The sequence below is a fragment of the Trematomus bernacchii genome, unplaced genomic scaffold (assembly GCF_902827165.1).
Source record: "Trematomus bernacchii unplaced genomic scaffold, fTreBer1.1, whole genome shotgun sequence".
NCBI classification, from domain to species: Eukaryota; Metazoa; Chordata; class Actinopteri; order Perciformes; family Nototheniidae; genus Trematomus; species Trematomus bernacchii.
The window spans coordinates 2917037-2942514 of NW_022987607.1; the positions used below are offsets into that span (position 1 = coordinate 2917037).

The following is a 25478-nucleotide window of genomic DNA, read 5'->3' on the forward strand; positions in this document are numbered from 1 at the left end:
GAACATATCTGAGACATATCTGAGAGAAAGCTACGAGAATGGCGAATAGAGTGCACAAAAACCCGCTAGGCATAGCAAATACTGGGGGACGCTTTCACCCGTTTCAAGCCATATACTCCTCCTTTGAGTGGACAAACAAACTTATCTTGCCCTTATTTAAGCAATTTTACAGCCAAACAGATTGTTTTACACCTATTTCCTACCAGGAGTGGGGTTTGAACCCACGAAGACTAATGTCCATTGGATCTTAAGTCCAACGCCTTAACCACTCGGCCATCCTGGTTGGACATGCTGAACAAGGACGCAATTTTCGAGCGTTGAGTTATTTAGGTAACCTCAATGAAAAATTAGGTATAACTTCATAAGAACATATCTGAGAGAAAGAGGGAACAAAACCCTTTAGGCATAGCAAATACTTGGATGGGTTTGACCCATATCAAGCAGCAGACTCCTACTTTGGGTTTGCATTTTGAGTAGATAAAGATATTTATCGTGCCCTTTTTTAGACAAGTCAACAGTCAAACAGACAGTATTCCACCTATTTCCTACCAGGAGTGGGGTTTGAACCCACGAGGACTAATGTCCATTGGATCTTGAGACCAACGCCTTAACCACTCAGCCATCCTGGTTGGACATGCTGAACAAGGACGCAATTTTCGAGCGTTGGGTTATTTAGTGAAAAAGCAGGTATAACTTCATAAGAACATATCTGAGACACATCTGAGAGAAAGCTACGAGAATGGCGAATAGAGTGCACAAAAACCCGCTAGGCATAGCAAATACTGGGGGACGCTTTCACCCGTTTCAAGCCATATACTCCTCCTTTGAGTGGACAAACAAACTTATCTTGCCCTTATTTAAGCAATTTTACAGCCACACAGATTGTTTTACACCTATTTCCTACCAGGAGTGGGGTTTGAACCCACGAGGACTAATGTCCATTGGATCTTAAGTCCAACGCCTTAACCACTCGGCCATCCTGGTTGGAAATGCTGAACAAGGACGCAATTTTCGAGCGTTGGGTTATTTAGTGAAAAAGCAGGTATAACTTCATAAGAACATATCTGAGAGAAAGCTACGAGAATGGCGAATAGAGTGCACAAAAACCCGCTAGGCATAGCAAATACTGGGGGATGCTTTCACCCGTTTCTTGACAGTATTCCACCTATTTACTACCAGGAGTGGGGTTTGAACCCACGAGGACTAATGTCCATTGGATCTTGAGACCAACGCCTTAACCACTCGGCCATCCTGGTTGGACATCCTGAACAAGGACGCAATTTTCGAACGTTGAGTTATTTAGGTAACCTCAATTAAAAAGGAGGTATAACTTCATAAGACCATATCTGAGAGAAAGAGGGAACAAAACCCTTTAGGCATAGCAAATACTTGGATGGCTTTGACCCATATCAAGCAGCAGACTCCTCCTTTGGGTTTGCATTTTGAGTAGATAAACATATTTATCGTGCCCATTTTTAGACAAGTCAACAGTCAAACAGACAGTATTCCACCTATTTCCTACCAGGAGTGGGGTTTGAACCCACGAGGACTAATGTCCATTGGATCTTGAGACCAACGCCTTAACCACTCGGCCATCCTGGTTGGACATGCTGAACAAGGACGCAATTTTCGAGCGTTGAGTTATTTAGGTAACCTCAATGAAAAAGGAGGTATAGCTTCATAAGAACATATCTGAGAGAAAGAGGGAACAAAAGCCTTTAGGCATAGCAAATACTTGGATGGCTTTGACCCATATCAAGTAGCAGACTCCTCCTTTGGGTTTGCATTTTGAGTAGATAAACATATTTATCGTGCCCTTTCTTAGACAAGTCAACAGTCAAACAGGCAGTATTCCACCTATTTCCTACCAGGAGTGGGGTTTGAACCCACGAGGACTAATGTCCATTGGATCTTGAGACCAACGCCTTAACCACTCGGCCATCCTGGTTGGACATGCTGAACAAGGACGCAATTTTCGAGCGTTGGGTTATTTAGTGAAAAAGCAGGTATAACTTCATAAGAACATATCTGAGAGAAAGCTACGAGAATGGCGAATAGAGTGCACAAAAACCCGCTAGGCATAGCAAATACTGGGGGACGCTTTCACCCGTTTCAAGCCATATACTCCTCCTTTGAGTGGACAAACAAACTTATCTTGCCCTTATTTAAGCAATTTTACAGCCAAACAGATTGTTTTACACCTATTTCCTACCAGGAGTGGGGTTTGAACCCACGAGGACTAATGTCCATTGGATCTTGAGTCCAACGCCTTAACCACTCGGCCATCCTGGTTGGACATGCTGAACAAGGACGCAATTTTCGAGCGTTGAGTTATTGAGGTAACCTCAATGAAAAAAGAGGTATAACTTCATAAGAACATATCTGAGAGAAAGAGGGAACAAAACCCTTTAGGCATAGCAAATACTTGGATGGCTTTGACCCATATCAAGCAGCAGACTCCTCCTTTGGGTTTGCATTTTGAGTAGATAAACATATTTATCGTGACCTTTTTTAGACAAGTCAACAGTCAAACAGACAGTATTCCACCTATTTCCTACCAGGAGTGGGGTTTGAACCCACGAGGACTAACGTCCATTGGATCTTGAGTCCAACGCCTTAACCACTCGGCCATCCTGGTTGGACATGCTGAACAAGGACGCAATTTTCGAGCGTTGAGTTATTGAGGTAACCTCAATGAAAAAAGAGGTATAACTTCATAAGAACATATCTGAGAGAAAGAGGGAACAAAACCCTTTAGGCATAGCAAATACTTGGATGGCTTTGACCCATATCAAGCAGCAGACTCCTCCTTTGGGTTTGCATTTTGAGTAGATAAACATATTTATCGTGCCCTTTTTTAGACAAGTCAACAGTCAAACAGACAGTATTCCACCTATTTCCTACCAGGAGTGGGGTTTGAACCCAAGAGGACTAATGTCCATTGGATCTTGAGACCAACGCCTTAACCACTCGGCCATCCTGGTTGGACATGCTGAACAAGGACGCAATTTTCGAGCATTGGGTTATTTAGTGGAAAAGTAGGTATAACTTCATAAGAACATATCTGAGAGAAAGCTACGAGAATGGCGAATAGAGTGCACAAAAACCCCCTAGGCATAGCAAATACTGGGGGATGCTTTCACCCGTTTCTTGACAGTATTCCACCTATTTACTACCAGGAGTGGGGTTTGAACCCACAAGGACTAATGTCCATTGGATCTTAAGTCCAACGCCTTAACCACTCGGCCATCCTTGTTGGACATGCTGAACAAGGACGCAGTTTTCGAGCGTTGGGTTATTTAGTGAAAAAGCACGTATAACTTCATGAGAACATATCTGAGAGAAAGCTACGAGAATGGCGAGTAGAGTGCACAAAAACCGGCTAGGCATAGCAAATACTAGGGGATGCTTTCACCCGTTTCAAGCCATATACTCCTCCTTTGAGTGGACAAACAGACTTATCTTGCACTTATTTAAGCAATTTTACCACCAACATGATTGTTTCACACCTTTTTCCTACCAGGAGTGGGGTTTGAACCCACGAGGACTAATGTCCATTGGATCTTGAGACCAACGCCTTAACCACTCGGCCATCCTGGTTGGACATCCTGAACAAGGACGCACTTTTCGAGCGTTGAGTTATTTAGGTAACCTCAATGAAAAAGGAGGTATAGCTTCATAAGAACATATCTGAGAGAAAGAGGGAACAAAACCCTTTAGGCATAGCAAATACTTGGATGGCTATAACCCATATCAAGCAGCAGACTCCTCCTTTGGGTTTGCATTTTGAGTAGATAAACATATTTATCGTGCCCTTTTTTAGACAAGTCAACAGTCAAACAGACAGTATTCCACCTATTTCCTACCAGGAGTGGGGTTTGAACCCACGAGGACTAATGTCCATTGGATCTTGAGACCAACGCCTTAACCACTCGGCCATCCTGGTTGGAAATGCTGAACAAGGACGCAATTTTCGAGCGTTGGGTTATTTAGTGAAAAAGCAGGTATAACTTCATAAGAACATATCTGAGAGAAAGCTACGAGAATGGCGAATAGAGTGCACAAAAACCCGCTAGGCATAGCAAATACTGGGGGATGCTTTCACCCGTTTCTTGACAGTATTCCACCTATTTACTACCAGGAGTGGGGTTTGAACCCACGAGGACTAATGTCCATTGGATCTTAAGTCCAACGCCTTAACCACTCGGCCATCCTGGTCGGACATGCTGAACAAGGACGCAATTTTCGAGCGTTGGGTTATTTAGTGAAAAAGCAGGTATAACTTCATAAGAACATATCTGAGACATATCTGAGAGAAAGCTACGAGAATGGCGAATAGAGTGCACAAAAACCCGCTAGGCATAGCAAATACTGGGGGACGCTTTCACCCGTTTCAAGCCATATACTCCTCCTTTGAGTGGACAAACAAACTTATCTTGCCCTTATTTAAGCAATTTTACAGCCAAACAGATTGTTTTACACCTATTTCCTACCAGGAGTGGGGTTTGAACCCACGAGGACTAATGTCCATTGGATCTTGAGACCAACGCCTTAACCACTCGGCCATCCTGGTTGGAAATGCTGAACAAGGACGCAATTTTCGAGCGTTGGGTTATTTAGTGAAAAAGCAGGTATAACTTCATAAGAACATATCTGAGAGAAAGCTACGAGAATGGCGAATAGAGTGCACAAAAACCCGCTAGGCATAGCAAATACTGGGGGATGCTTTCACCCGTTTCTTGACAGTATTCCACCTATTTACTACCAGGAGTGGGGTTTGAACCCACGAGGACTAATGTCCATTGGATCTTGAGACCAACGCCTTAACCACTCGGCCATCCTGGTTGGACATCCTGAACAAGGACGCAATTTTCGAACGTTGAGTTATTTAGGTAACCTCAATGAAAAAGGAGGTATAACTTCATAAGACCATATCTGAGAGAAAGAGGGAACAAAACCCTTTAGGCATAGCAAATACTTGGATGGCTTTGACCCATATCAAGCAGCAGACTCCTCCTTTGGGTTTGCATTTTGAGTAGATAAACATATTTATCGTGCCCATTTTTAGACAAGTCAACAGTCAAACAGACAGTATTCCACCTATTTCCTACCAGGAGTGGGGTTTGAACCCACGAGGACTAATGTCCATTGGATCTTGAGACCAACGCCTTAACCACTCGGCCATCCTGGTTGGACATGCTGAACAAGGACGCAATTTTCGAGCGTTGAGTTATTTAGGTAACCTCAATGAAAAAGGAGGTATAGCTTCATAAGAACATATCTGAGAGAAAGAGGGAACAAAAGCCTTTAGGCATAGCAAATACTTGGATGGCTTTGACCCATATCAAGTAGCAGACTCCTCCTTTGGGTTTGCATTTTGAGTAGATAAACATATTTATCGTGCCCTTTCTTAGACAAGTCAACAGTCAAACAGGCAGTATTCCACCTATTTCCTACCAGGAGTGGGGTTTGAACCCACGAGGACTAATGTCCATTGGATCTTGAGACCAACGCCTTAACCACTCAGCCATCCTGGTTGGACATGCTGAACAAGGACGCAATTTTCGAGCGTTGGGTTATTTAGTGAAAAAGCAGGTATAACTTCATAAGAACATATCTGAGACACATCTGAGAGAAAGCTACGAGAATGGCGAATAGAGTGCACAAAAACCCGCTAGGCATAGCAAATACTGGGGGACGCTTTCACCCGTTTCAAGCCATATACTCCTCCTTTGAGTGGACAAACAAACTTATCTTGCCCTTATTTAAGCAATTTTACAGCCACACAGATTGTTTTACACCTATTTCCTACCAGGAGTGGAGTTTGAACCCACGAGGACTAATGTCCATTGGATCTTAAGTCCAACGCCTTAACCACTCGGCCATCCTGGTTGGAAATGCTGAACAAGGACGCAATTTTCGAGCGTTGGGTTATTTAGTGAAAAAGCAGGTATAACTTCATAAGAACATATCTGAGAGAAAGCTACGAGAATGGCGAATAGAGTGCACAAAAACCCGCTAGGCATAGCAAATACTGGGGGATGCTTTCACCCGTTTCTTGACAGTATTCCACCTATTTACTACCAGGAGTGGGGTTTGAACCCACGAGGACTAATGTCCATTGGATCTTGAGACCAACGCCTTAACCACTCGGCCATCCTGGTTGGACATCCTGAACAAGGACGCAATTTTCGAAGCGTTGAGTTATTTAGGTAACCTCAATTAAAAAGGAGGTATAACTTCATAAGACCATATCTGAGAGAAAGAGGGAACAAAACCCTTTAGGCATAGCAAATACTTGGATGGCTTTGACCCATATCAAGCAGCAGACTCCTCCTTTGGGTTTGCATTTTGAGTAGATAAACATATTTATCGTGCCCATTTTTAGACAAGTCAACAGTCAAACAGACAGTATTCCACCTATTTCCTACCAGGAGTGGGGTTTGAACCCACGAGGACTAATGTCCATTGGATCTTGAGACCAACGCCTTAACCACTCGGCCATCCTGGTTGGACATGCTGAACAAGGACGCAATTTTCGAGCGTTGAGTTATTTAGGTAACCTCAATGAAAAAGGAGGTATAGCTTCATAAGAACATATCTGAGAGAAAGAGGGAACAAAACCCTTTAGGCATAGCAAATACTTGGATGGCTTTGACCCATATCAAGTAGCAGACTCCTCCTTTGGGTTTGCATTTTGAGTAGATAAACATATTTATCGTGCCCTTTTTAGACAAGTCAACAGTCAAACAGACAGTATTCCACCTATTTCCTACCAGGAGTGGGGTTTGAACCCACGAGGACTAATGTCCATTGGATCTTGAGACCAACGCCTTAACCACTCGGCCATCCTGGTTGGACATGCTGAACAAGGACGCAATTTTCGAGCGTTGGGTTATTTAGTGAAAAAGCAGGTATAACTTCATAAGAACATATCTGAGAGAAAGCTACGAGAATGGCGAATAGAGTGCACAAAAACCCGCTAGGCATAGCAAATACTGGGGGACGCTTTCACCCGTTTCAAGCCATATACTCCTCCTTTGAGTGGACAAACAAACTTATCTTGCCCTTATTTAAGCAATTTTACAGCCAAACAGATTGTTTTACACCTATTTCCTACCAGGAGTGGGGTTTGAACCCACGAGGACTAATGTCCATTGGATCTTAAGTCCAACGCCTTAACCACTCGGCCATCCTGGTTGGACATGCTGAACAAGGACGCAATTTTCGAGCGTTGAGTTATTTAGGTAACCTCAATGAAAAAAGAGGTATAACTTCATAAGAACATATCTGAGAGAAAGAGGGAACAAAACCCTTTAGGCATAGCAAATACTTGGATGGCTTTGACCCATATCAAGCAGCAGACTCCTCCTTTGGGTTTGCATTTTGAGTAGATAAACATATTTATCGTGACCTTTTTTAGACAAGTCAACAGTCAAACAGACAGTATTCCACCTATTTCCTACCAGGAGTGGGGTTTGAACCCACGAGGACTAACGTCCATTGGATCTTGAGTCCAACGCCTTAACCACTCGGCCATCCTGGTTGGACATGCTGAACAAGGACGCAATTTTCGAGCGTTGAGTTATTGAGGTAACCTCAATGAAAAAAGAGGTATAACTTCATAAGAACATATCTGAGAGAAAGAGGGAACAAAACCCTTTAGGCATAGCAAATACTTGGATGGCTTTGACCCATATCAAGCAGCAGACTCCTCCTTTGGGTTTGCATTTTGAGTAGATAAACATATTTATCGTGCCCATTTTAGACAAGTCAACAGTCAAACAGACAGTATTCCACCTATTTCCTACCAGGAGTGGGGTTTGAACCCAAGAGGACTAATGTCCATTGGATCTTGAGACCAACGCCTTAACCACTCGGCCATCCTGGTTGGACATGCTGAACAAGGACGCAATTTTCGAGCATTGGGTTATTTAGTGGAAAAGTAGGTATAACTTCATAAGAACATATCTGAGAGAAAGCTACGAGAATGGCGAATAGAGTGCACAAAAACCCCCTAGGCATAGCAAATACTGGGGGATGCTTTCACCCGTTTCTTGACAGTATTCCACCTATTTACTACCAGGAGTGGGGTTTGAACCCACAAGGACTAATGTCCATTGGATCTTAAGTCCAACGCCTTAACCACTCGGCCATCCTTGTTGGACATGCTGAACAAGGACGCAGTTTTCGAGCGTTGGGTTATTTAGTGAAAAAGCACGTATAACTTCATGAGAACATATCTGAGAGAAAGCTACGAGAATGGCGAGTAGAGTGCACAAAAACCGGCTAGGCATAGCAAATACTAGGGGATGCTTTCACCCGTTTCAAGCCATATACTCCTCCTTTGAGTGGACAAACAGACTTATCTTGCACTTATTTAAGCAATTTTACCACCAACATGATTGTTTCACACCTTTTTCCTACCAGGAGTGGGGTTTGAACCCACGAGGACTAATGTCCATTGGATCTTGAGACCAACGCCTTAACCACTCGGCCATCCTGGTTGGACATCCTGAACAAGGACGCACTTTTCGAGCGTTGAGTTATTTAGGTAACCTCAATGAAAAAGGAGGTATAGCTTCATAAGAACATATCTGAGAGAAAGAGGGAACAAAACCCTTTAGGCATAGCAAATACTTGGATGGCTATAACCCATATCAAGCAGCAGACTCCTCCTTTGGGTTTGCATTTTGAGTAGATAAACATATTTATCGTGCCCTTTTTTAGACAAGTCAACAGTCAAACAGACAGTATTCCACCTATTTCCTACCAGGAGTGGGGTTTGAACCCACGAGGACTAATGTCCATTGGATCTTGAGACCAACGCCTTAACCACTCGGCCATCCTGGTTGGAAATGCTGAACAAGGACGCAATTTTCGAGCGTTGGGTTATTTAGTGAAAAAGCAGGTATAACTTCATAAGAACATATCTGAGAGAAAGCTACGAGAATGGCGAATAGAGTGCACACAAACCCGCTAGGCATAGCAAATACTGGGGGATGCTTTCACCCGTTTCTTGACAGTATTCCACCTATTTACTACCAGGAGTGGGGTTTGAACCCACGAGGACTAATGTCCATTGGATCTTAAGTCCAACGCCTTAACCACTCGGCCATCCTGGTCGGACAGGCTGAACAAGGACGCAATTTTCGAGCATTGGGTTATTTAGTGAAAAAGCAGGTATAACTTCATAAGAACATATCTGAGACATATCTGAGAGAAAGCTACGAGAATGGCGAATAGAGTGCACAAAAACCCGCTAGGCATAGCAAATACTGGGGGACGCTTTCACCCGTTTCAAGCCATATACTCCTCCTTTGAGTGGACAAACAAACTTATCTTGCCCTTATTTAAGCAATTTTACAGCCAAACAGATTGTTTTACACCTATTTCCTACCAGGAGTGGGGTTTGAACCCACGAGGACTAATGTCCATTGGATCTTGAGACCAACGCCTTAACCACTCGGCCATCCTGGTTGGAAATGCTGAACAAGGACGCAATTTTCGAGCGTTGGGTTATTTAGTGAAAAAGCAGGTATAACTTCATAAGAACATATCTGAGAGAAAGCTACGAGAATGGCGAATAGAGTGCACAAAAACCCGCTAGGCATAGCAAATACTGGGGGATGCTTTCACCCGTTTCTTGACAGTATTCCACCTATTTACTACCAGGAGTGGGGTTTGAACCCACGAGGACTAATGTCCATTGGATCTTGAGACCAATGCCTTAACCACTCGGCCATCCTGGTTGGACATCCTGAACAAGGACGCACTTTTCGAGCGTTGGGTTATTTAGTGAAAAAGCAGGTATAACTTCATAAGAACATATCTGAGAGAAAGCTACGAGAATGGCGAATAGAGTGCACAAAAACCCGCTAGGCATAGCAAATACTGGGGGACGCTTTCACCCATTTCAAGCCATATACTCCTCCTTTGAGTGGACAAACAAACTTATCTTGCCCTTATTTAAGCAATTTTACAGCCAAACAGATTGTTTTACACCTATTTCCTACCAGGAGTGGGGTTTGAACCCACGAAGACTAATGTCCATTGGATCTTAAGTCCAACGCCTTAACCACTCGGCCATCCTGGTTGGACATGCTGAACAAGGACGCAATTTTCGAGCGTTGAGTTATTTAGGTAACCTCAATGAAAAATTAGGTATAACTTCATAAGAACATATCTGAGAGAAAGAGGGAACAAAACCCTTTAGGCATAGCAAATACTTGGATGGGTTTGACCCATATCAAGCAGCAGACTCCTACTTTGGGTTTGCATTTTGAGTAGATAAAGATATTTATCGTGCCCTTTTTTAGACAAGTCAACAGTCAAACAGACAGTATTCCACCTATTTCCTACCAGGGGTGGGGTTTGAACCCACGAGGACTAATGTCCATTGGATCTTGAGACCAACGCCTTAACCACTCGGCCATCCTTGTCGGACATGCTGAACAAGGACGCAAATTTTCGAGCGTTGGGATATTTAGTGAAAAAGCAGGTATAACTTCATAAGAACATATCTGAGAGAAAGCTACGAGAATGGCGAATAGAGTGCACAAAAACCCACTAGGCATAGCAAATACTGGGGGACGCTTTCACCCGTTTCAAGCCATATACTCCTCCTTTGAGTGGACAAACAAACTTATCTTGCCCTTATATAGGCAATTTCAACAGTCCAACAGACAGTATTCCACCTATTTTCCTACCAGGAGTGGGGTTTGAACCCACGAGGACTAATGTCCATTGGATCTTGAGTACCAACGCCTTAACCACTCGGCCATCCTGGTTGGACCTGCTGAACAAGGACGCAATCTTTCGAGCGTTGGGTTATTTAGTGAAAAAGCAGGTATAACTTCATAAGAACATATCTGAGAGAAAGCTACGAGAATGGCGAATAGAGTGCACAAAAACCCGCTAGGCATAGCAAATACTGGGGGATGCTTTCACCCGTTTCTTGACAGTATTCCACCTATTTCCTACCAGGAGTGGGGTTTGAACCCACTGAGGACTAATGTCCATTGGATCTTGAGTCCAACGCCTTAACCACTCGGCCATCCTGGTTGGACATGTTGAACAAGGACGCAATTTTCGAGCGTTGGGTTATTTAGTGAAAAAGCACGTATAACTTCATGAGAACATATCTGAGAGAAAGCTACGAGAATGGCGAATAGAGTGCACAAAAACCCGCTAGGCATAGCAAATACTGGGCGATGCTTTCACCCGTTTCTTGACAGTATTCCACCTATTTACTACCAGGAGTGGGGTTTGAACCCACGAGGACTAATGTCCATTGGATCTTAAGTCCAACGCCTTAACCACTCGGCCATCCTGGTTGGACATGCTGAACAAGGACGCAATTTTTGAGCGTTGGGTTATTTAGGTAACCTCAATGAAAAAGGAGGTATAGCTTCATAAGAACATATCTGAGAGAAAGAGGGAACAAAACCCTTTAGGCATAGCAAATACTTGGATGGCTATAACCCATATCAAGCAGCAGACTCCTCCTTTGGGTTTGCATTTTGAGTAGATAAACATATTTATCATACCCTTTTTTAGACAAGTCAACAGTCAAACAGACAGTATTCCACCTATTTCCTACCAGGAGTGGGGTTTGAACCCACGAGGACTAATGTCCATTGGATCTTGAGTCCAACGCCTTAACCACTCGGCCATCCTGGTTGGACATGCTGAACAAGGACGCAATTTTCGAGCGTTGAGTTATTTAGGTAACCTCAATGAAAAAAGAGGTATAACTTCATAAGAACATATCTGAGAGAAAGAGGGAACAAAACCCTTTAGGCATAGCAAATACTTGGATGGCTTTGACCCATATCAAGTAGCAGACTCCTCCTTTGGGTTTGCATTTTGAGTAGATAAACATATTTATCGTGCCCTTTTTTAGACAAGTCAAGAGTCAAACAGACAGTATTCCACCTATTTCCTACCAGGAGTGGGGTTTGAACCCACGAGGACTAATGTCCATTGGATCTTGAGACCAACGCCTTAACCACTCGGCCATCCTGGTTGGACATGCTGAACAAGGACGCAATTTTCGAGCGTTGGGTTATTTAGTGAAAAAGCAGGTATAACTTCATAAGAACATATCTGAGACATATCTGAGAGAAAGCTACGAGAATGGCGAATAGAGTGCACAAAAACCCGCTAGGCATAGCAAATACTGGGGGACGCTTTCACCCGTTTCAAGCCATATACTCCTCCTTTGAGTGGACAAACAAACTTATCTTGCCCTTATTTAAGCAATTTTACGAGCCACACAGATTGTTTTACACCTATTTCCTACCAGGAGTGGGGTTTGAACCCACGAGGACTAATGTCCATTGGATCTTAAGTCCAACGCCTTAACCACTCGGCCATCCTGGTTGGACATGCTGAACAAGGACGCAATTTTCGAGCGTTGAGTTATTTAGGTAACCTCAATGAAAAATTAGGTATAACTTCATAAGAACATATCTGAGAGAAAGAGGGAACAAAACCCTTTAGGCATAGCAAATACTTGGATGGCTTTGACCCATATCAAGCAGCAGACTCCTCCTTTGGGTTTGCATTTTGAGTAGATAAACATATTTATCGTGCCCATTTTTAGACAAGTCAACAGTCAAACAGACAGTATTCCACCTATTTCCTACCAGGAGTGGGGTTTGAACCCACGAGGACTTATGTCCATTGGATCTTGAGTCCAACGCCTTAACCACTCGGCCATCCTGGTTGGACATGCTGAACAAGGACGCAATTTTCGAGCGTTGAGTTATTGAGGTAACCTCAATGAAAAAAGAGGTATAACTTCATAAGAACATATCTGAGAGAAAGAGGGAACAAAACCCTTTAGGCATAGCAAATACTTGGATGGCTAAAACCCATATCAAGCAGCAGACTCCTCCTTTGGGTTTGCATTTTGAGTAGATAAACATATTTATCGTGCCCTTTTTTAGACAAGTCAACAGTCAAACAGACAGTATTCCACCTATTTCCTACCAGGAGTGGGGTTTGAACCCACAAGGACTAATGTCCATTGGATCTTGAGACCAACGCCTTAACCACTCGGCCATCCTGGTTGGAAATGCTGAACAAGGACGCAATTTTCGAGCGTTGGGTTATTTAGAGAAAAAGCAGGTATAACTTCATAAGAACATATCTGAGAGAAAGCTACGAGAATGGCGAATAGAGTGCACAAAAACCCGCTAGGCATAGCAAATACTGGGGGATGCTTTCACCCGTTTCTTGACAGTATTCCACCTATTTACTACCAGGAGTGGGGTTTGAACCCACGAGGACTAATGTCCATTGGATCTTAAGTCCAACGCCTTAACCACTCGGCCATCCTGGTTGGACCTGCTGAACAAGGACGCAATTTTCGAGCGTTGGGTTATTTAGTGAAAAAGCACGTATAACTTCATGAGAACATATCTGAGAGAAAGCTACGAGAATGGCGAATAGAGTGCACAAAAACCCGCTAGGCATAGCAAATACTGGGGGATGCTTTCACCCGTTTCTTGACAGTATTCCACCTATTTACTACCAGGAGTGGGGTTTGAACCCACGAGGACTAATGTCCATTGGATCTTAAGTCCAACGCCTTAACCACTCGGCCATCCTGGTTGGACATGTTGAACAAGGACGCAATTTTCGAGCGTTGGGTTATTTAGGTAACCTCAATGAAAAAGGAGGTATAACTTCATAAGGACATATCTGAGAGAAAGAGTGAACAAAGCCCTTCAGGCATAGCAAATATTTGGATGGCTTTGACCCATATCAAGCAGCAGACTCCTCCTTTGGGTTTGCATTTTGAGTAGATAAACATATTTATCGTGCCCCTTTTTAGGCAATTCAACAGTCCAACAGACAGTATTCCACCTATTTCCTACCAGGAGTGGGGTTTGAACCCACGAGGACTAACGTCCATTGGATCTTGAGACCAACGCCTTAACCACTCGGCCATCCTGGTTGGACATGCTGAGCAAGGACGCAATTTTCAAGCGTTGGTTTATTTAGGTAACCTCAATGAAAAAGGAGGTATAACTTCATAAGAACATATCTGAGAGAAAGCTAAGAGAATGGCGAATAGAGTGCACAAAAACCCGCTAGGCATAGCAAATACTGGGGGATGCTTTCACCCGTTTCTTGACAAACAAACTTATCTTGCCCTTATTTAAGCAATTTTACAGCCAAACAGATTGTTTTACACCTATTTCCTACCAGGAGTGGGGTTTGAACCCACGAGGACTAATGTCCATTGGATCTTAAGTCCAACGCCTTAACCACTCGGCCATCCTGGTTGGACATGCTGAACAAGGACGCAATTTTCGAGCGTTGAGTTATTTAGGTAACCTCAATGAAAAATTAGGTATAACTTCATAAGAACATATCTGAGAGAAAGAGGGAACAAAACCCTTTAGGCATAGCAAATACTTGGATGGCTTTGACCCATATCAAGCAGCAGACTCCTCCTTTGGGTTTGCATTTTGAGTAGATAAACATATTTATCGTGCCCATTTTTAGACAAGTCAACAGTTAAACAGACAGTATTCCACCTATTTCCTACCAGGAGTGGGGTTTGAACCCACGAGGACTAATGTCCATTGGATCTTAAGTCCAACGCCTTAACCACTCGGCCATCCTGGTTGGACCTGCTGAACAAGGACGCAATTTTCGAGTGTTGGGTTATTTAGTGAAAAAGCACGTATGAGAACATATCTGAGAGAAAGCTACGAGAATGGCGAATAGAGTGCACAAAAACCCGCTAGGCATAGCAAATACTGGGGGACGCTTTCACCCGTTTCAAGCCATATACTCCTCCTTTGAGTGGACAAACAAACTTATCTTGCCCTTATTTAAGCAATTTTACAGCCACACAGATTGTTTTACACCTATTTCCTACCAGGAGTGGAGTTTGAACCCACGAGGACTAATGTCCATTGGATCTTAAGTCCAACGCCTTAACCACTCGGCCATCCTGGTTGGAAATGCTGAACAAGGACGCAATTTTCGAGCGTTGGGTTATTTAGTGAAAAAGCAGGTATAAACTTCATAAGAACATATCTGAGAGAAAGCTACGAGAATGGCGAATAGAGTGCACAAAAACCCGCTAGGCATAGCAAATACTGGGGGATGCTTTCACCCGTTTCTTGACAGTATTCCACCTATTTACTACCAGGAGTGGGGTTTGAACCCACGAGGGACTAATGTCCATTGGATCTTGAGACCAACGCCTTAACCACTCGGCCATCCTGGTTGGACATGCCTGAACAAGGACGCACTTTTCGAAGCGTTGAGTTATATTAGGTAACCTCAATGAAAAAGGAGGTATAGCTTCATAAGAACATATCTGAGAGAAAGAGGGAACAAAACCCTTTAGGCATAGCAAATACTTGGATGGCTATTGAACCCATATCAAGCAGCAGACTCCTCCTTTGGGTTTGCATTTGAGTAGATAAACATATTTATCGTGCCCTTTTTAGACAAGTCAACAGTCAAACAGACAGTATTCCACCTATTTCCTACCAGGAGTGGGGTTTGAACCCACGAGGACTAATGTCCATTGGATCTTGAGACCAACGCCTTAACCACTCGGCCATCCCTGGTTGGACATGCTGAACAAGGACGCAATTTTCGAGCGTTGGGTTATTTAGTGAAAAAGGAGGTATAACTTCATAAGAACATATCTGAGAGAAAGAGGGAACAAAATCCTTTAGGCATAGCAAATACTTGGATGGCTTTTACCCATATCAAGCAGCAGACTCCTCCTTTGGGTTTGCATTTTGAGTAGATAAACATATTTATCGTGCCCTTTTTTAGACAATTCAACAGTCAAACAGACAGTATTCCACCTATTTACTACCAGGAGTGGGGTTTGAACCCACGAGGACTAATGTCCATTGGATCTTGAGACCAACGCCTTAACCACTCGGCCATCCTGGTTGGACATACTTGAATAAGGACACCATTTTCAAGCGTTGAGTTATTTAGGTAACCTCAATGAAAAAGGAGGTCTAACTTCATAAGAACATATCTGAGAGAAAGAGTGAACAAAGCCCTTCAGGCATAGCAAATATTTGGATGGCTATAACCCATATCAAGCAGCAGACTCCTCCTTTGGGTTTACATTTTGAGTAGATAAACATATTTATCGTGCCCCTTTTTAGGCAATTCAACAGTCAAACAGACAGTATTCCACCTATTTCCTACCAGGAGTGGGGTTTGAACCCACGAGGACTAACGTCCATTGGATCTTGAGACCAACGCCTTAACCACTCGGCCATCCTGGTTGGACATGCTGAACAAGGACGCAATTTTCGAGCGTTGGTTTATTTAGGTAACCTCAATGAAAAAGGAGGTATAACTTCATAAGAACATATCTGAGAGAAAGAGGGAACAAAATCCTTTAGGCATAGCAAATACTTGGATGGCTTTTACCCATATCAAGCAGCAGACTCCTCCTTTGGGTTTGCATTTTGAGTAGATAAACATATTTATCGTGCCCTTTTTTAGACAATTCAACAGTCAAACAGACAGTATTCCACCTATTCACTACCAGGAGTGGGGTTTGAACCCACGAGGACTAATGTCCATTGGATCTTGAGACCAACGCCTTAACCACTCGGCCATCCTGGTTGGACATGCTGAACAAGGACGCAATCTTCGAGCGTTGGGTTATTTAGTGAAAAAGCAGGTATAACTTCATAAGAACATATCTGAGAGAAAGCTACGAGAATGGCGAATAGAGTGCACAAAAACCCGCTAGGCATAGCAAATACTGGGGGATGCTTTCACCCGTTTCTTGACAGTATTCCACCTATTTCCTACCAGGAGTGGGGTTTGAACCCACGAGGACTAATGTCCATTGGATCTTGAGTCCAACGCCTTAACCACTCGGCCATCCTGGTTGGACATGCTGAACAAGGACGCAATCTTCGAGCGTTGGGTTATTTAGTGAAAAAGCAGGTATAACTTCATAAGAACATATCTGAGAGAAAGCTACGAGAATGGCGAATAGAGTGCACAAAAACCCGCCAGGCATAGCAAATACTGGGGGATGCTTTCACCCGTTTCAAGCCATATACTTTGAGTGGACAAACAAACTTATCTTGCCCTTATTTAAGCAATTTTACAGCCAAACAGATTGTTTTCCACCTATTTACTACCAGGAATGGGGTTTGAACCCACGAGGACTAATGTCCATTGGATCTTAAGTCCAACTCCTTAACCACTCCGCCATCCTGGTTGGACATGCTGAACAAGGACGCAATTTTCGAGCGTTGAGTTATTTAGGTAACCTCAATGAAAAAGGAGGTATAACTTCATAAGGACATATCTGAGAGAAAGAGGGAACAAAATCCTTTAGGCATAGCAAATACTTGGATGGCTTTGACCCATATCAAGCAGCAGACTCCTCCTTTGGGTTTGCATTTTGAGTAGATAAAGATATTTATCGTGCCCTTTTTTAGTCAATTCAACAGTCTAACAGACAGTATTCCACCTATTTCCTACAAGGAGTGGGGTTTGAACCCACGAGGACTAATGTCCATTGGATCTTGAGACCAACGCCTTAACCACTCGGCCATCCTGGTTGGATATGCTGAACAAGGACGCAATTTTCGAGCGTTGGGTTATTTAGTGAAAAAGCAGGTATAACTTCATAAGAACATATCTGAGAGAAAGCTACGAGAATGGCGAATAGAGTGCACAAAAACCCGCTAGGCATAGCAAATACTGGGGGATGCTTTCACCCGTTTCAAGCCATGTACTCCTCCTTTGAGTGGACAAACAAACTTATCTTGCCCTCATTTAAGCAATTTTACAGCCAAACAGATTGTTTTCCACCTTTTTCCTACCAGGAGTGGGGTTTGAACCCACGAGGACTAAAGTCCATTGGATCTTAAGTCTAACGCCTTAACCACTCGGCCATCCTGGTTGGACATACTTGAATAAGGACACCATTTTCAAGCGTTGAGTTATTTAGGTAACCTCAATGAAAAAGGAGGTCTAACTTCATAAGAACATATCTGAGAGAAAGAGTGAACAAAGCCCTTCAGGCATAGCAAATATTTGGATGGCTTTGACCCATATCAAGCAGCAGACTCCTCCTTTGGGTTTGCATTTTGAGTAGATAAACATATTTATCGTGCCCCTTTTTAGGCAATTCAACAGTCCAACAGACAGTATTCCACCTATTTCCTACCAGGAGTGGGGTTTGAACCCACGAGGACTAACGTCCATTGGATCTTGAGACCAACGCCTTAACCACTCGGCCATCCTGGTTGGACATGCTGAGCAAGGACGCAATTTTCAAGCGTTGGTTTATTTAGGTAACCTCAATGAAAAAGGAGGTATAACTTCATAAGAACATATCTGAGAGAAAGCTAAGAGAATGGCGAATAGAGTGCACAAAAACCCGCTAGGCATAGCAAATACTGGGGGATGCTTTCACCCGTTTCTTGACAGTATTCCACCTATTTCCTACCAGGAGTGGGGTTTGAACCCACGAGGACTAATGTCCATTGGATCTTGAGTCCAACGCCTTAACCACTCGGCCATCCTGGTTGGACATGCTGTACAAGGACGCAATTTTCGAGCGTTGAGTTATTTAGGTAACCTCAATGAAAAAGGAGGTATAACTTCATAAGAACATATCTGAGAGAAAGAGGGAACAAAACCCTTTAGGCATAGCAAATACTTGGATGGCTTTTACCCATATCAAGCAGCAGACTCCTCCTTTGGGTTTGCATTTTGAGTAGATAAACATATTTATCGTGCCCTTTTTTAGACAATTCAACAGTCAAACAGACAGTATTCCACCTATTTCCTACCAGGAGTGGGGTTTGAACCCACGAGGACTAATGTCCATTGGATCTTGAGTCCAACGCCTTAACCACTCGGCCATCCTGGTTGGACATGCTGAACAAGGACGCAATTTTCGAGCGTTGGTTTATTTAGTGAAAAAGCAGATATAACTTCATAAGGACATATCTGAGAGAAAGAGTGAACAAAGCCCTTCAGGCATAGCAAATATTTGGATGGCTTTGACCCATATCAAGCAGCAGACTCCTCCTTTGGGTTTGCATTTTGAGTAGATAAACATATTTATCGTGCCCTTTTTTAGACAATTCAACAGTCAAACAGACAGTATTCCACCTATTTACTACCAGGAGTGGGGTTTGAACCCACGAGGACTAATGTCCATTGGATCTTGAGACCAACGCCTTAACCACTCGGCCATCCTGGTTGGATATGCTGAACAAGGACGCAATTTTCGAGCGTTGGGTTATTTAGTGAAAAAGCAGGTATAACTTCATAAGAACATATCTGAGAGAAAGCTACGAGAATGGCGAATAGAGTGCACAAAAACCCGCTAGGCATAGCAAATACTGGGGGATGCTTTCACCCGTTTCAAGCCATATACTCCTCCTTTGAGTGGACAAACAAACTTATCTTGCCCTCATTTAAGCAATTTTACAGCCAAACAGATTGTTTTCCACCTTTTTCCTACCAGGAGTGGGGTTTGAACCCACGAGGACTAATGTCCATTGGATCTTAAGTCCAACGCCTTAACCACTCGGCCATCCTGGTTGGACATACTTGAATAAGGACACCATTTTCAAGCGTTGAGTTATTTAGGTAACCTCAATGAAAAAGGAGGTCTAACTTCATAAGAACATATCTGAGAGAAAGAGTGAACAAAGCCCTTCAGGCATAGCAAATATTTGGATGGCTTTGACCCATATCAAGCAGCAGACTCCTCCTTTGGGTTTACATTTTGAGTAGATAAACATATTTATCGTGCCCCTTTTTAGGCAATTCAACAGTCAAACAGACAGTATTCCACCTATTTCCTACCAGGAGTGGGGTTTGAACCCACGAGGACTAACGTCCATTGGATCTTGAGACCAACGCCTTAACCACTCGGCCATCCTGGTTAGACATGCTGAGCAAGGACGCAATTTTCGAGCGTTGGTTTATTTAGGTAACCTCAATGAAAAAGGAGGTATAACTTCATAAGAACATATCTGAGAGAAAGAGGGAACAAAATCCTTTAGGCATAGCAAATACTTGGATGGCTTTTACCCATATCAAGCAGCAGACTCCTCCTTTGGGTTTGCATTTTGAGTAGATAAACATATTTATCGTGCCCTTTTTTAGACAATTCAACAGTCAAACAGACAGTATTCCACCTATTTACTACCAGGAGTGGGGTTTGAACCCACGAGGACTAATGTCCATTGGATCTTGAGACCAACGCCTTAACCACTCGGCCATCCTGGTTGGACATACTTGAATAAGGACACCATTTTCAAGCGTTGAGTTATTTAGGTAACCTCAATGAAAAAGGAGGTCTAACTTCATAAGAACATATCTGAGAGAAAGAGTGAACAAAGCCCTTCAGGCATAGCAAATATTTGGATGGCTATAACCCATATCAAGCAGCAGACTCCTCCTTTGGGTTTACATTTTGAGTAGATAAACATATTTATCGTGCCCCTTTTTAGGCAATTCAACAGTCAAACAGACAGTATTCCACCTATTTCCTACCAGGAGTGGGGTTTGAACCCACGAGGACTAACGTCCATTGGATCTTGAGACCAACGCCTTAACCACTCGGCCATCCTGGTTGGACATGCTGAGCAAGGACGCAATTTTCGAGCGTTGGTTTATTTAGGTAACCTCAATGAAAAAGGAGGTATAACTTCATAAGAACATATCTGAGAGAAAGAGGGAACAAAATCCTTTAGGCATAGCAAATACTTGGATGGCTTTTACCCATATCAAGCAGCAGACTCCTCCTTTGGGTTTGCATTTTGAGTAGATAAACATATTTATCGTGCCCTTTTTTAGACAATTCAACAGTCAAACAGACAGTATTCCACCTATTCACTACCAGGAGTGGGGTTTGAACCCACGAGGACTAATGTCCATTGGATCTTGAGACCAACGCCTTAACCACTCGGCCATCCTGGTTGGACATGCTGAACAAGGACGCAATCTTCGAGCGTTGGGTTATTTAGTGAAAAAGCAGGTATAACTTCATAAGAACATATCTGAGAGAAAGCTACGAGAATGGCGAATAGAGTGCACAAAAACCCGCTAGGCATAGCAAATACTGGGGGATGCTTTCACCCGTTTCTTGACAGTATTCCACCTATTTCCTACCAGGAGTGGGGTTTGAACCCACGAGGACTAATGTCCATTGGATCTTGAGTCCAACGCCTTAACCACTCGGCCATCCTGGTTGGACATGCTGAACAAGGACGCAATCTTCGAGCATTGGGTTATTTAGTGAAAAAGCAGGTATAACTTCATAAGAACATATCTGAGAGAAAGCTACGAGAATGGCGAATAGAGTGCACAAAAACCCGCCAGGCATAGCAAATACTGGGGGATGCTTTCACCCGTTTCAAGCCATATACTTTGAGTGGACAAACAAACTTATCTTGCCCTTATTTAAGCAATTTTACAGCCAAACAGATTGTTTTCCACCTATTTACTACCAGGAATGGGGTTTGAACCCACGAGGACTAATGTCCATTGGATCTTAAGTCCAACTCCTTAACCACTCCGCCATCCTGGTTGGACATGCTGAACAAGGACGCAATTTTCGAGCGTTGAGTTATTTAGGTAACCTCAATGAAAAAGGAGGTATAACTTCATAAGGACATATCTGAGAGAAAGAGGGAACAAAATCCTTTAGGCATAGCAAATACTTGGATGGCTTTGACCCATATCAAGCAGCAGACTCCTCCTTTGGGTTTGCATTTTGAGTAGATAAAGATATTTATCGTGCCCTTTTTTAGTCAATTCAACAGTCTAACAGACAGTATTCCACCTATTTCCTACAAGGAGTGGGGTTTGAACCCACGAGGACTAATGTCCATTGGATCTTGAGACCAACGCCTTAACCACTCGGCCATCCTGGTTGGATATGCTGAACAAGGACGCAATTTTCGAGCGTTGGGTTATTTAGTGAAAAAGCAGGTATAACTTCATAAGAACATATCTGAGAGAAAGCTACGAGAATGGCGAATAGAGTGCACAAAAACCCGCTAGGCATAGCAAATACTGGGGGATGCTTTCACCCGTTTCAAGCCATGTACTCCTCCTTTGAGTGGACAAACAAACTTATCTTGCCCTCATTTAAGCAATTTTACAGCCAAACAGATTGTTTTCCACCTTTTTCCTACCAGGAGTGTGGTTTGAACCCACGAGGACTAAAGTCCATTGGATCTTAAGTCTAACGCCTTAACCACTCGGCCATCCTGGTTGGACATACTTGAATAAGGACACCATTTTCAAGCGTTGAGTTATTTAGGTAACCTCAATGAAAAAGGAGGTCTAACTTCATAAGAACATATCTGAGAGAAAGAGTGAACAAAGCCCTTCAGGCATAGCAAATATTTGGATGGCTTTGACCCATATCAAGCAGCAGACTCCTCCTTTGGGTTTGCATTTTGAGTAGATAAACATATTTATCGTGCCCCTTTTTAGGCAATTCAACAGTCCAACAGACAGTATTCCACCTATTTCCTACCAGGAGTGGGGTTTGAACCCACGAGGACTAACGTCCATTGGATCTTGAGACCAACGCCTTAACCACTCGGCCATCCTGGTTGGACATGCTGAGCAAGGACGCAATTTTCAAGCGTTGGTTTATTTAGGTAACCTCAATGAAAAAGGAGGTATAACTTCATAAGAACATATCTGAGAGAAAGCTAAGAGAATGGCGAATAGAGTGCACAAAAACCCGCTAGGCATAGCAAATACTGGGGGATGCTTTCACCCGTTTCTTGACAGTATTCCACCTATTTCCTACCAGGAGTGGGGTTTGAACCCACGAGGACTAATGTCCATTGGATCTTGAGTCCAACGCCTTAACCACTCGGCCATCCTGGTTGGACATGCTGTACAAGGACGCAATTTTCGAGCGTTGAGTTATTTAGGTAACCTCAATGAAAAAGGAGGTATAACTTCATAAGAACATATCTGAGAGAAAGAGGGAACAAAACCCTTTAGGCATAGCAAATACTTGGATGGCTTTTACCCATATCAAGCAGCAGACTCCTCCTTTGGGTTTGCATTTTGAGTAGATAAACATATTTATCGTGCCCTTTTTTAGACAATTCAACAGTCAAACAGACAGTATTCCACCTATTTCCTACCAGGAGTGGGGTTTGAACCCACGAGGACTAATGTCCATTGGATCTTGAGTCCAACGCCTTAACCACTCGGCCATCCTGGTTAGACATGCTGAGCAAGGACGCAATTTTCGAGCGTTGGTTTATTTAGGTAACCTCAATGAAAAAGGAGGTATAACTTCATAAGAACATATCTGAGAGAAAGAGGGAACAAAATTCTTTAGGCATAGCAAATACTTGGATGGCTTTTACCCATATCAAGCAGCAGACTCCTCCTTTGGGTTTGCATTTTGAGTAGATAAACATATTTATCGTGCCCTTTTTTAGACAATTCAACAGTCAAACAGACAGTATTCCACCTATTTACTACCAGGAGTGGGGTTTGAACCCACGAGGACTAATGTCCATTGGATCTTGAGTACAACGCCTTAACCACTCGGCCATCCTGGTTAGACATGCTGAGCAAGGACGCAATTTTCGAGCGTTGGTTTATTTAGGTAACCTCAATGAAAAAGGAGGTATAACTTCATAAGAACATATCTGAGAGAAAGAGGGAACAAAATTCTTTAGGCATAGCAAATACTTGGATGGCTTTTACCCATATCAAGCAGCAGACTCCTCCTTTGGGTTTGCATTTTGAGTAGATAAACATATTTATCGTGCCCTTTTTTAGACAATTCAACAGTCAAACAGACAGTATTCCACCTATTTACTACCAGGAGTGGGGTTTGAACCCACGAGGACTAATGTCCATTGGATCTTGAGACCAACGCCTTAACCACTCGGCCATCCTGGTTGGACATACTTGAATAAGGACACCATTTTCAAGCGTTGAGTTATTTAGGTAACCACAATGAAAAAGGAGGTCTAACTTCATAAGAACATATCTGAGAGAAAGAGTGAACAAAGCCCTTCAGGCATAGCAAATATTTGGATGGCTATAACCCATATCAAGCAGCAGACTCCTCCTTTGGGTTTACATTTTGAGTAGATAAACATATTTATCGTGCCCCTTTTTAGGCAATTCAACAGTCAAACAGACAGTATTCCACCTATTTCCTACCAGGAGTGGGGTTTGAACCCACGAGGACTAACGTCCATTGGATCTTGAGACCAACGCCTTAACCACTCGGCCATCCTGGTTGGACATGCTGAGCAAGGACGCAATTTTCGAGCGTTGGTTTATTTAGGTAACCTCAATGAAAAAGGAGGTATAACTTCATAAGAACATATCTGAGAGAAAGAGGGAACAAAATCCTTTAGGCATAGCAAATACTTGGATGGCTTTTACCCATATCAAGCAGCAGACTCCTCCTTTGGGTTTGCATTTTGAGTAGATAAACATATTTATCGTGCCCTTTTTTAGACAATTCAACAGTCAAACAGACAGTATTCCACCTATTTCCTACCAGGAGTGGGGTTTGAACCCACGAGGACTAATGTCCATTGGATCTTGAGTCCAACGCCTTAACCACTCGGCCATCCTGGTTGGACATGCTGAACAAGGACGCAATTTTCGAGCGTTGGTTTATTTAGTGAAAAAGCAGATATAACTTCATAAGGACATATCTGAGAGAAAGAGTGAACAAAGCCCTTCAGGCATAGCAAATATTTGGATGGCTTTGACCCATATCAAGCAGCAGACTCCTCCTTTGGGTTTGCATTTTGAGTAGATAAACATATTTATCGTGCCCTTTTTTAGACAATTCAACAGTCAAACAGACAGTATTCCACCTATTTACTACCAGGAGTGGGGTTTGAACCCACGAGGACTAATGTCCATTGGATCTTGAGACCAACGCCTTAACCACTCGGCCATCCTGGTTGGATATGCTGAACAAGGACGCAATTTTCGAGCGTTGGGTTATTTAGTGAAAAAGCAAGTATAACTTCATAAGAACATATCTGAGAGAAAGCTACGAGAATGGCGAATAGAGTGCACAAAAACCCGCTAGGCATAGCAAATACTGGGGGATGCTTTCACCCGTTTCAAGCCATGTACTCCTCCTTTGAGTGGACAAACAAACTTATCTTGCCCTCATTTAAGCAATTTTACAGCCAAACAGATTGTTTTCCACCTTTTTCCTACCAGGAGTGGGGTTTGAACCCACGAGGACTAATGTCCATTGGATCTTAAGTCCAACGCCTTAACCACTCGGCCATCCTGGTTGGACATACTTGAATAAGGACACCATTTTCAAGCGTTGAGTTATTTAGGTAACCTCAATGAAAAAGGAGGTCTAACTTCATAAGAACATATCTGAGAGAAAGAGTGAACAAAGCCCTTCAGGCATAGCAAATATTTGGATGGCTTTGACCCATATCAAGCAGCAG

At 43.1% G+C, this 25478-nt stretch overlaps 1 protein-coding gene and 77 non-coding genes across 79 annotated transcripts in view; all 78 read right to left on the reverse strand.

Moving 5' to 3' along the window:
• The window catches only part of LOC117482807 (CMP-N-acetylneuraminate-beta-galactosamide-alpha-2,3-sialyltransferase 1-like), a 135554-nt gene that overhangs the window by 94109 nt on the left and 15967 nt on the right, over positions 1-25478 (reverse strand). The window lies entirely within an intron of this gene.
• trnal-uaa lies at positions 201-283 on the reverse strand. Its single transcript has one exon. It is a non-coding gene; the product is annotated as a tRNA-Leu (tRNA).
• trnal-caa lies at positions 547-629 on the reverse strand. The gene has a single exon. It is a non-coding gene; the product is annotated as a tRNA-Leu (tRNA).
• trnal-uaa lies at positions 902-984 on the reverse strand. Its single transcript has one exon. It is a non-coding gene; the product is annotated as a tRNA-Leu (tRNA).
• On the reverse strand, positions 1174-1256 carry trnal-caa. The gene has a single exon. It is a non-coding gene; the product is annotated as a tRNA-Leu (tRNA).
• On the reverse strand, positions 1520-1602 carry trnal-caa. The gene has a single exon. It is a non-coding gene; the product is annotated as a tRNA-Leu (tRNA).
• Positions 1866-1948, reverse strand: trnal-caa. Its single transcript has one exon. It is a non-coding gene; the product is annotated as a tRNA-Leu (tRNA).
• trnal-caa lies at positions 2210-2292 on the reverse strand. The gene has a single exon. It is a non-coding gene; the product is annotated as a tRNA-Leu (tRNA).
• On the reverse strand, positions 2556-2638 carry trnal-caa. Its single transcript has one exon. It is a non-coding gene; the product is annotated as a tRNA-Leu (tRNA).
• Positions 2902-2984, reverse strand: trnal-caa. The gene has a single exon. It is a non-coding gene; the product is annotated as a tRNA-Leu (tRNA).
• On the reverse strand, positions 3174-3256 carry trnal-uaa. The gene has a single exon. It is a non-coding gene; the product is annotated as a tRNA-Leu (tRNA).
• trnal-caa lies at positions 3518-3600 on the reverse strand. Its single transcript has one exon. It is a non-coding gene; the product is annotated as a tRNA-Leu (tRNA).
• Positions 3864-3946, reverse strand: trnal-caa. Its single transcript has one exon. It is a non-coding gene; the product is annotated as a tRNA-Leu (tRNA).
• On the reverse strand, positions 4136-4218 carry trnal-uaa. Its single transcript has one exon. It is a non-coding gene; the product is annotated as a tRNA-Leu (tRNA).
• Positions 4491-4573, reverse strand: trnal-caa. Its single transcript has one exon. It is a non-coding gene; the product is annotated as a tRNA-Leu (tRNA).
• On the reverse strand, positions 4763-4845 carry trnal-caa. The gene has a single exon. It is a non-coding gene; the product is annotated as a tRNA-Leu (tRNA).
• On the reverse strand, positions 5109-5191 carry trnal-caa. The gene has a single exon. It is a non-coding gene; the product is annotated as a tRNA-Leu (tRNA).
• On the reverse strand, positions 5455-5537 carry trnal-caa. Its single transcript has one exon. It is a non-coding gene; the product is annotated as a tRNA-Leu (tRNA).
• trnal-uaa lies at positions 5810-5892 on the reverse strand. The gene has a single exon. It is a non-coding gene; the product is annotated as a tRNA-Leu (tRNA).
• trnal-caa lies at positions 6082-6164 on the reverse strand. The gene has a single exon. It is a non-coding gene; the product is annotated as a tRNA-Leu (tRNA).
• trnal-caa lies at positions 6429-6511 on the reverse strand. Its single transcript has one exon. It is a non-coding gene; the product is annotated as a tRNA-Leu (tRNA).
• trnal-caa lies at positions 6774-6856 on the reverse strand. Its single transcript has one exon. It is a non-coding gene; the product is annotated as a tRNA-Leu (tRNA).
• trnal-uaa lies at positions 7118-7200 on the reverse strand. The gene has a single exon. It is a non-coding gene; the product is annotated as a tRNA-Leu (tRNA).
• Positions 7464-7546, reverse strand: trnal-caa. Its single transcript has one exon. It is a non-coding gene; the product is annotated as a tRNA-Leu (tRNA).
• On the reverse strand, positions 7809-7891 carry trnal-caa. The gene has a single exon. It is a non-coding gene; the product is annotated as a tRNA-Leu (tRNA).
• On the reverse strand, positions 8081-8163 carry trnal-uaa. Its single transcript has one exon. It is a non-coding gene; the product is annotated as a tRNA-Leu (tRNA).
• On the reverse strand, positions 8425-8507 carry trnal-caa. Its single transcript has one exon. It is a non-coding gene; the product is annotated as a tRNA-Leu (tRNA).
• Positions 8771-8853, reverse strand: trnal-caa. Its single transcript has one exon. It is a non-coding gene; the product is annotated as a tRNA-Leu (tRNA).
• Positions 9043-9125, reverse strand: trnal-uaa. The gene has a single exon. It is a non-coding gene; the product is annotated as a tRNA-Leu (tRNA).
• Positions 9398-9480, reverse strand: trnal-caa. Its single transcript has one exon. It is a non-coding gene; the product is annotated as a tRNA-Leu (tRNA).
• On the reverse strand, positions 9670-9752 carry trnal-caa. The gene has a single exon. It is a non-coding gene; the product is annotated as a tRNA-Leu (tRNA).
• trnal-uaa lies at positions 10014-10096 on the reverse strand. Its single transcript has one exon. It is a non-coding gene; the product is annotated as a tRNA-Leu (tRNA).
• Positions 10360-10442, reverse strand: trnal-caa. Its single transcript has one exon. It is a non-coding gene; the product is annotated as a tRNA-Leu (tRNA).
• trnal-caa lies at positions 10707-10790 on the reverse strand. The gene has a single exon. It is a non-coding gene; the product is annotated as a tRNA-Leu (tRNA).
• trnal-caa lies at positions 10981-11064 on the reverse strand. The gene has a single exon. It is a non-coding gene; the product is annotated as a tRNA-Leu (tRNA).
• trnal-uaa lies at positions 11254-11336 on the reverse strand. The gene has a single exon. It is a non-coding gene; the product is annotated as a tRNA-Leu (tRNA).
• Positions 11600-11682, reverse strand: trnal-caa. The gene has a single exon. It is a non-coding gene; the product is annotated as a tRNA-Leu (tRNA).
• On the reverse strand, positions 11946-12028 carry trnal-caa. The gene has a single exon. It is a non-coding gene; the product is annotated as a tRNA-Leu (tRNA).
• Positions 12302-12384, reverse strand: trnal-uaa. Its single transcript has one exon. It is a non-coding gene; the product is annotated as a tRNA-Leu (tRNA).
• Positions 12648-12730, reverse strand: trnal-caa. The gene has a single exon. It is a non-coding gene; the product is annotated as a tRNA-Leu (tRNA).
• trnal-caa lies at positions 12994-13076 on the reverse strand. The gene has a single exon. It is a non-coding gene; the product is annotated as a tRNA-Leu (tRNA).
• On the reverse strand, positions 13266-13348 carry trnal-uaa. Its single transcript has one exon. It is a non-coding gene; the product is annotated as a tRNA-Leu (tRNA).
• Positions 13538-13620, reverse strand: trnal-uaa. Its single transcript has one exon. It is a non-coding gene; the product is annotated as a tRNA-Leu (tRNA).
• On the reverse strand, positions 13884-13966 carry trnal-caa. Its single transcript has one exon. It is a non-coding gene; the product is annotated as a tRNA-Leu (tRNA).
• Positions 14215-14297, reverse strand: trnal-uaa. Its single transcript has one exon. It is a non-coding gene; the product is annotated as a tRNA-Leu (tRNA).
• On the reverse strand, positions 14561-14643 carry trnal-uaa. Its single transcript has one exon. It is a non-coding gene; the product is annotated as a tRNA-Leu (tRNA).
• On the reverse strand, positions 14897-14979 carry trnal-uaa. Its single transcript has one exon. It is a non-coding gene; the product is annotated as a tRNA-Leu (tRNA).
• On the reverse strand, positions 15170-15253 carry trnal-caa. The gene has a single exon. It is a non-coding gene; the product is annotated as a tRNA-Leu (tRNA).
• trnal-caa lies at positions 15520-15603 on the reverse strand. The gene has a single exon. It is a non-coding gene; the product is annotated as a tRNA-Leu (tRNA).
• Positions 15857-15939, reverse strand: trnal-caa. Its single transcript has one exon. It is a non-coding gene; the product is annotated as a tRNA-Leu (tRNA).
• trnal-caa lies at positions 16204-16286 on the reverse strand. Its single transcript has one exon. It is a non-coding gene; the product is annotated as a tRNA-Leu (tRNA).
• Positions 16550-16632, reverse strand: trnal-caa. Its single transcript has one exon. It is a non-coding gene; the product is annotated as a tRNA-Leu (tRNA).
• trnal-caa lies at positions 16822-16904 on the reverse strand. Its single transcript has one exon. It is a non-coding gene; the product is annotated as a tRNA-Leu (tRNA).
• On the reverse strand, positions 17160-17242 carry trnal-uaa. Its single transcript has one exon. It is a non-coding gene; the product is annotated as a tRNA-Leu (tRNA).
• On the reverse strand, positions 17506-17588 carry trnal-caa. The gene has a single exon. It is a non-coding gene; the product is annotated as a tRNA-Leu (tRNA).
• On the reverse strand, positions 17850-17932 carry trnal-uaa. The gene has a single exon. It is a non-coding gene; the product is annotated as a tRNA-Leu (tRNA).
• Positions 18197-18279, reverse strand: trnal-caa. The gene has a single exon. It is a non-coding gene; the product is annotated as a tRNA-Leu (tRNA).
• Positions 18479-18561, reverse strand: trnal-caa. Its single transcript has one exon. It is a non-coding gene; the product is annotated as a tRNA-Leu (tRNA).
• Positions 18825-18907, reverse strand: trnal-caa. The gene has a single exon. It is a non-coding gene; the product is annotated as a tRNA-Leu (tRNA).
• Positions 19161-19243, reverse strand: trnal-caa. The gene has a single exon. It is a non-coding gene; the product is annotated as a tRNA-Leu (tRNA).
• On the reverse strand, positions 19505-19587 carry trnal-uaa. The gene has a single exon. It is a non-coding gene; the product is annotated as a tRNA-Leu (tRNA).
• Positions 19852-19934, reverse strand: trnal-caa. Its single transcript has one exon. It is a non-coding gene; the product is annotated as a tRNA-Leu (tRNA).
• On the reverse strand, positions 20198-20280 carry trnal-caa. The gene has a single exon. It is a non-coding gene; the product is annotated as a tRNA-Leu (tRNA).
• trnal-caa lies at positions 20545-20627 on the reverse strand. Its single transcript has one exon. It is a non-coding gene; the product is annotated as a tRNA-Leu (tRNA).
• Positions 20891-20973, reverse strand: trnal-caa. The gene has a single exon. It is a non-coding gene; the product is annotated as a tRNA-Leu (tRNA).
• Positions 21163-21245, reverse strand: trnal-caa. Its single transcript has one exon. It is a non-coding gene; the product is annotated as a tRNA-Leu (tRNA).
• Positions 21501-21583, reverse strand: trnal-uaa. Its single transcript has one exon. It is a non-coding gene; the product is annotated as a tRNA-Leu (tRNA).
• trnal-caa lies at positions 21847-21929 on the reverse strand. Its single transcript has one exon. It is a non-coding gene; the product is annotated as a tRNA-Leu (tRNA).
• Positions 22191-22273, reverse strand: trnal-uaa. Its single transcript has one exon. It is a non-coding gene; the product is annotated as a tRNA-Leu (tRNA).
• trnal-caa lies at positions 22538-22620 on the reverse strand. The gene has a single exon. It is a non-coding gene; the product is annotated as a tRNA-Leu (tRNA).
• On the reverse strand, positions 22820-22902 carry trnal-caa. Its single transcript has one exon. It is a non-coding gene; the product is annotated as a tRNA-Leu (tRNA).
• On the reverse strand, positions 23166-23248 carry trnal-caa. Its single transcript has one exon. It is a non-coding gene; the product is annotated as a tRNA-Leu (tRNA).
• Positions 23512-23594, reverse strand: trnal-caa. The gene has a single exon. It is a non-coding gene; the product is annotated as a tRNA-Leu (tRNA).
• Positions 23858-23940, reverse strand: trnal-caa. Its single transcript has one exon. It is a non-coding gene; the product is annotated as a tRNA-Leu (tRNA).
• Positions 24205-24287, reverse strand: trnal-caa. The gene has a single exon. It is a non-coding gene; the product is annotated as a tRNA-Leu (tRNA).
• Positions 24551-24633, reverse strand: trnal-caa. The gene has a single exon. It is a non-coding gene; the product is annotated as a tRNA-Leu (tRNA).
• trnal-caa lies at positions 24887-24969 on the reverse strand. The gene has a single exon. It is a non-coding gene; the product is annotated as a tRNA-Leu (tRNA).
• trnal-uaa lies at positions 25231-25313 on the reverse strand. Its single transcript has one exon. It is a non-coding gene; the product is annotated as a tRNA-Leu (tRNA).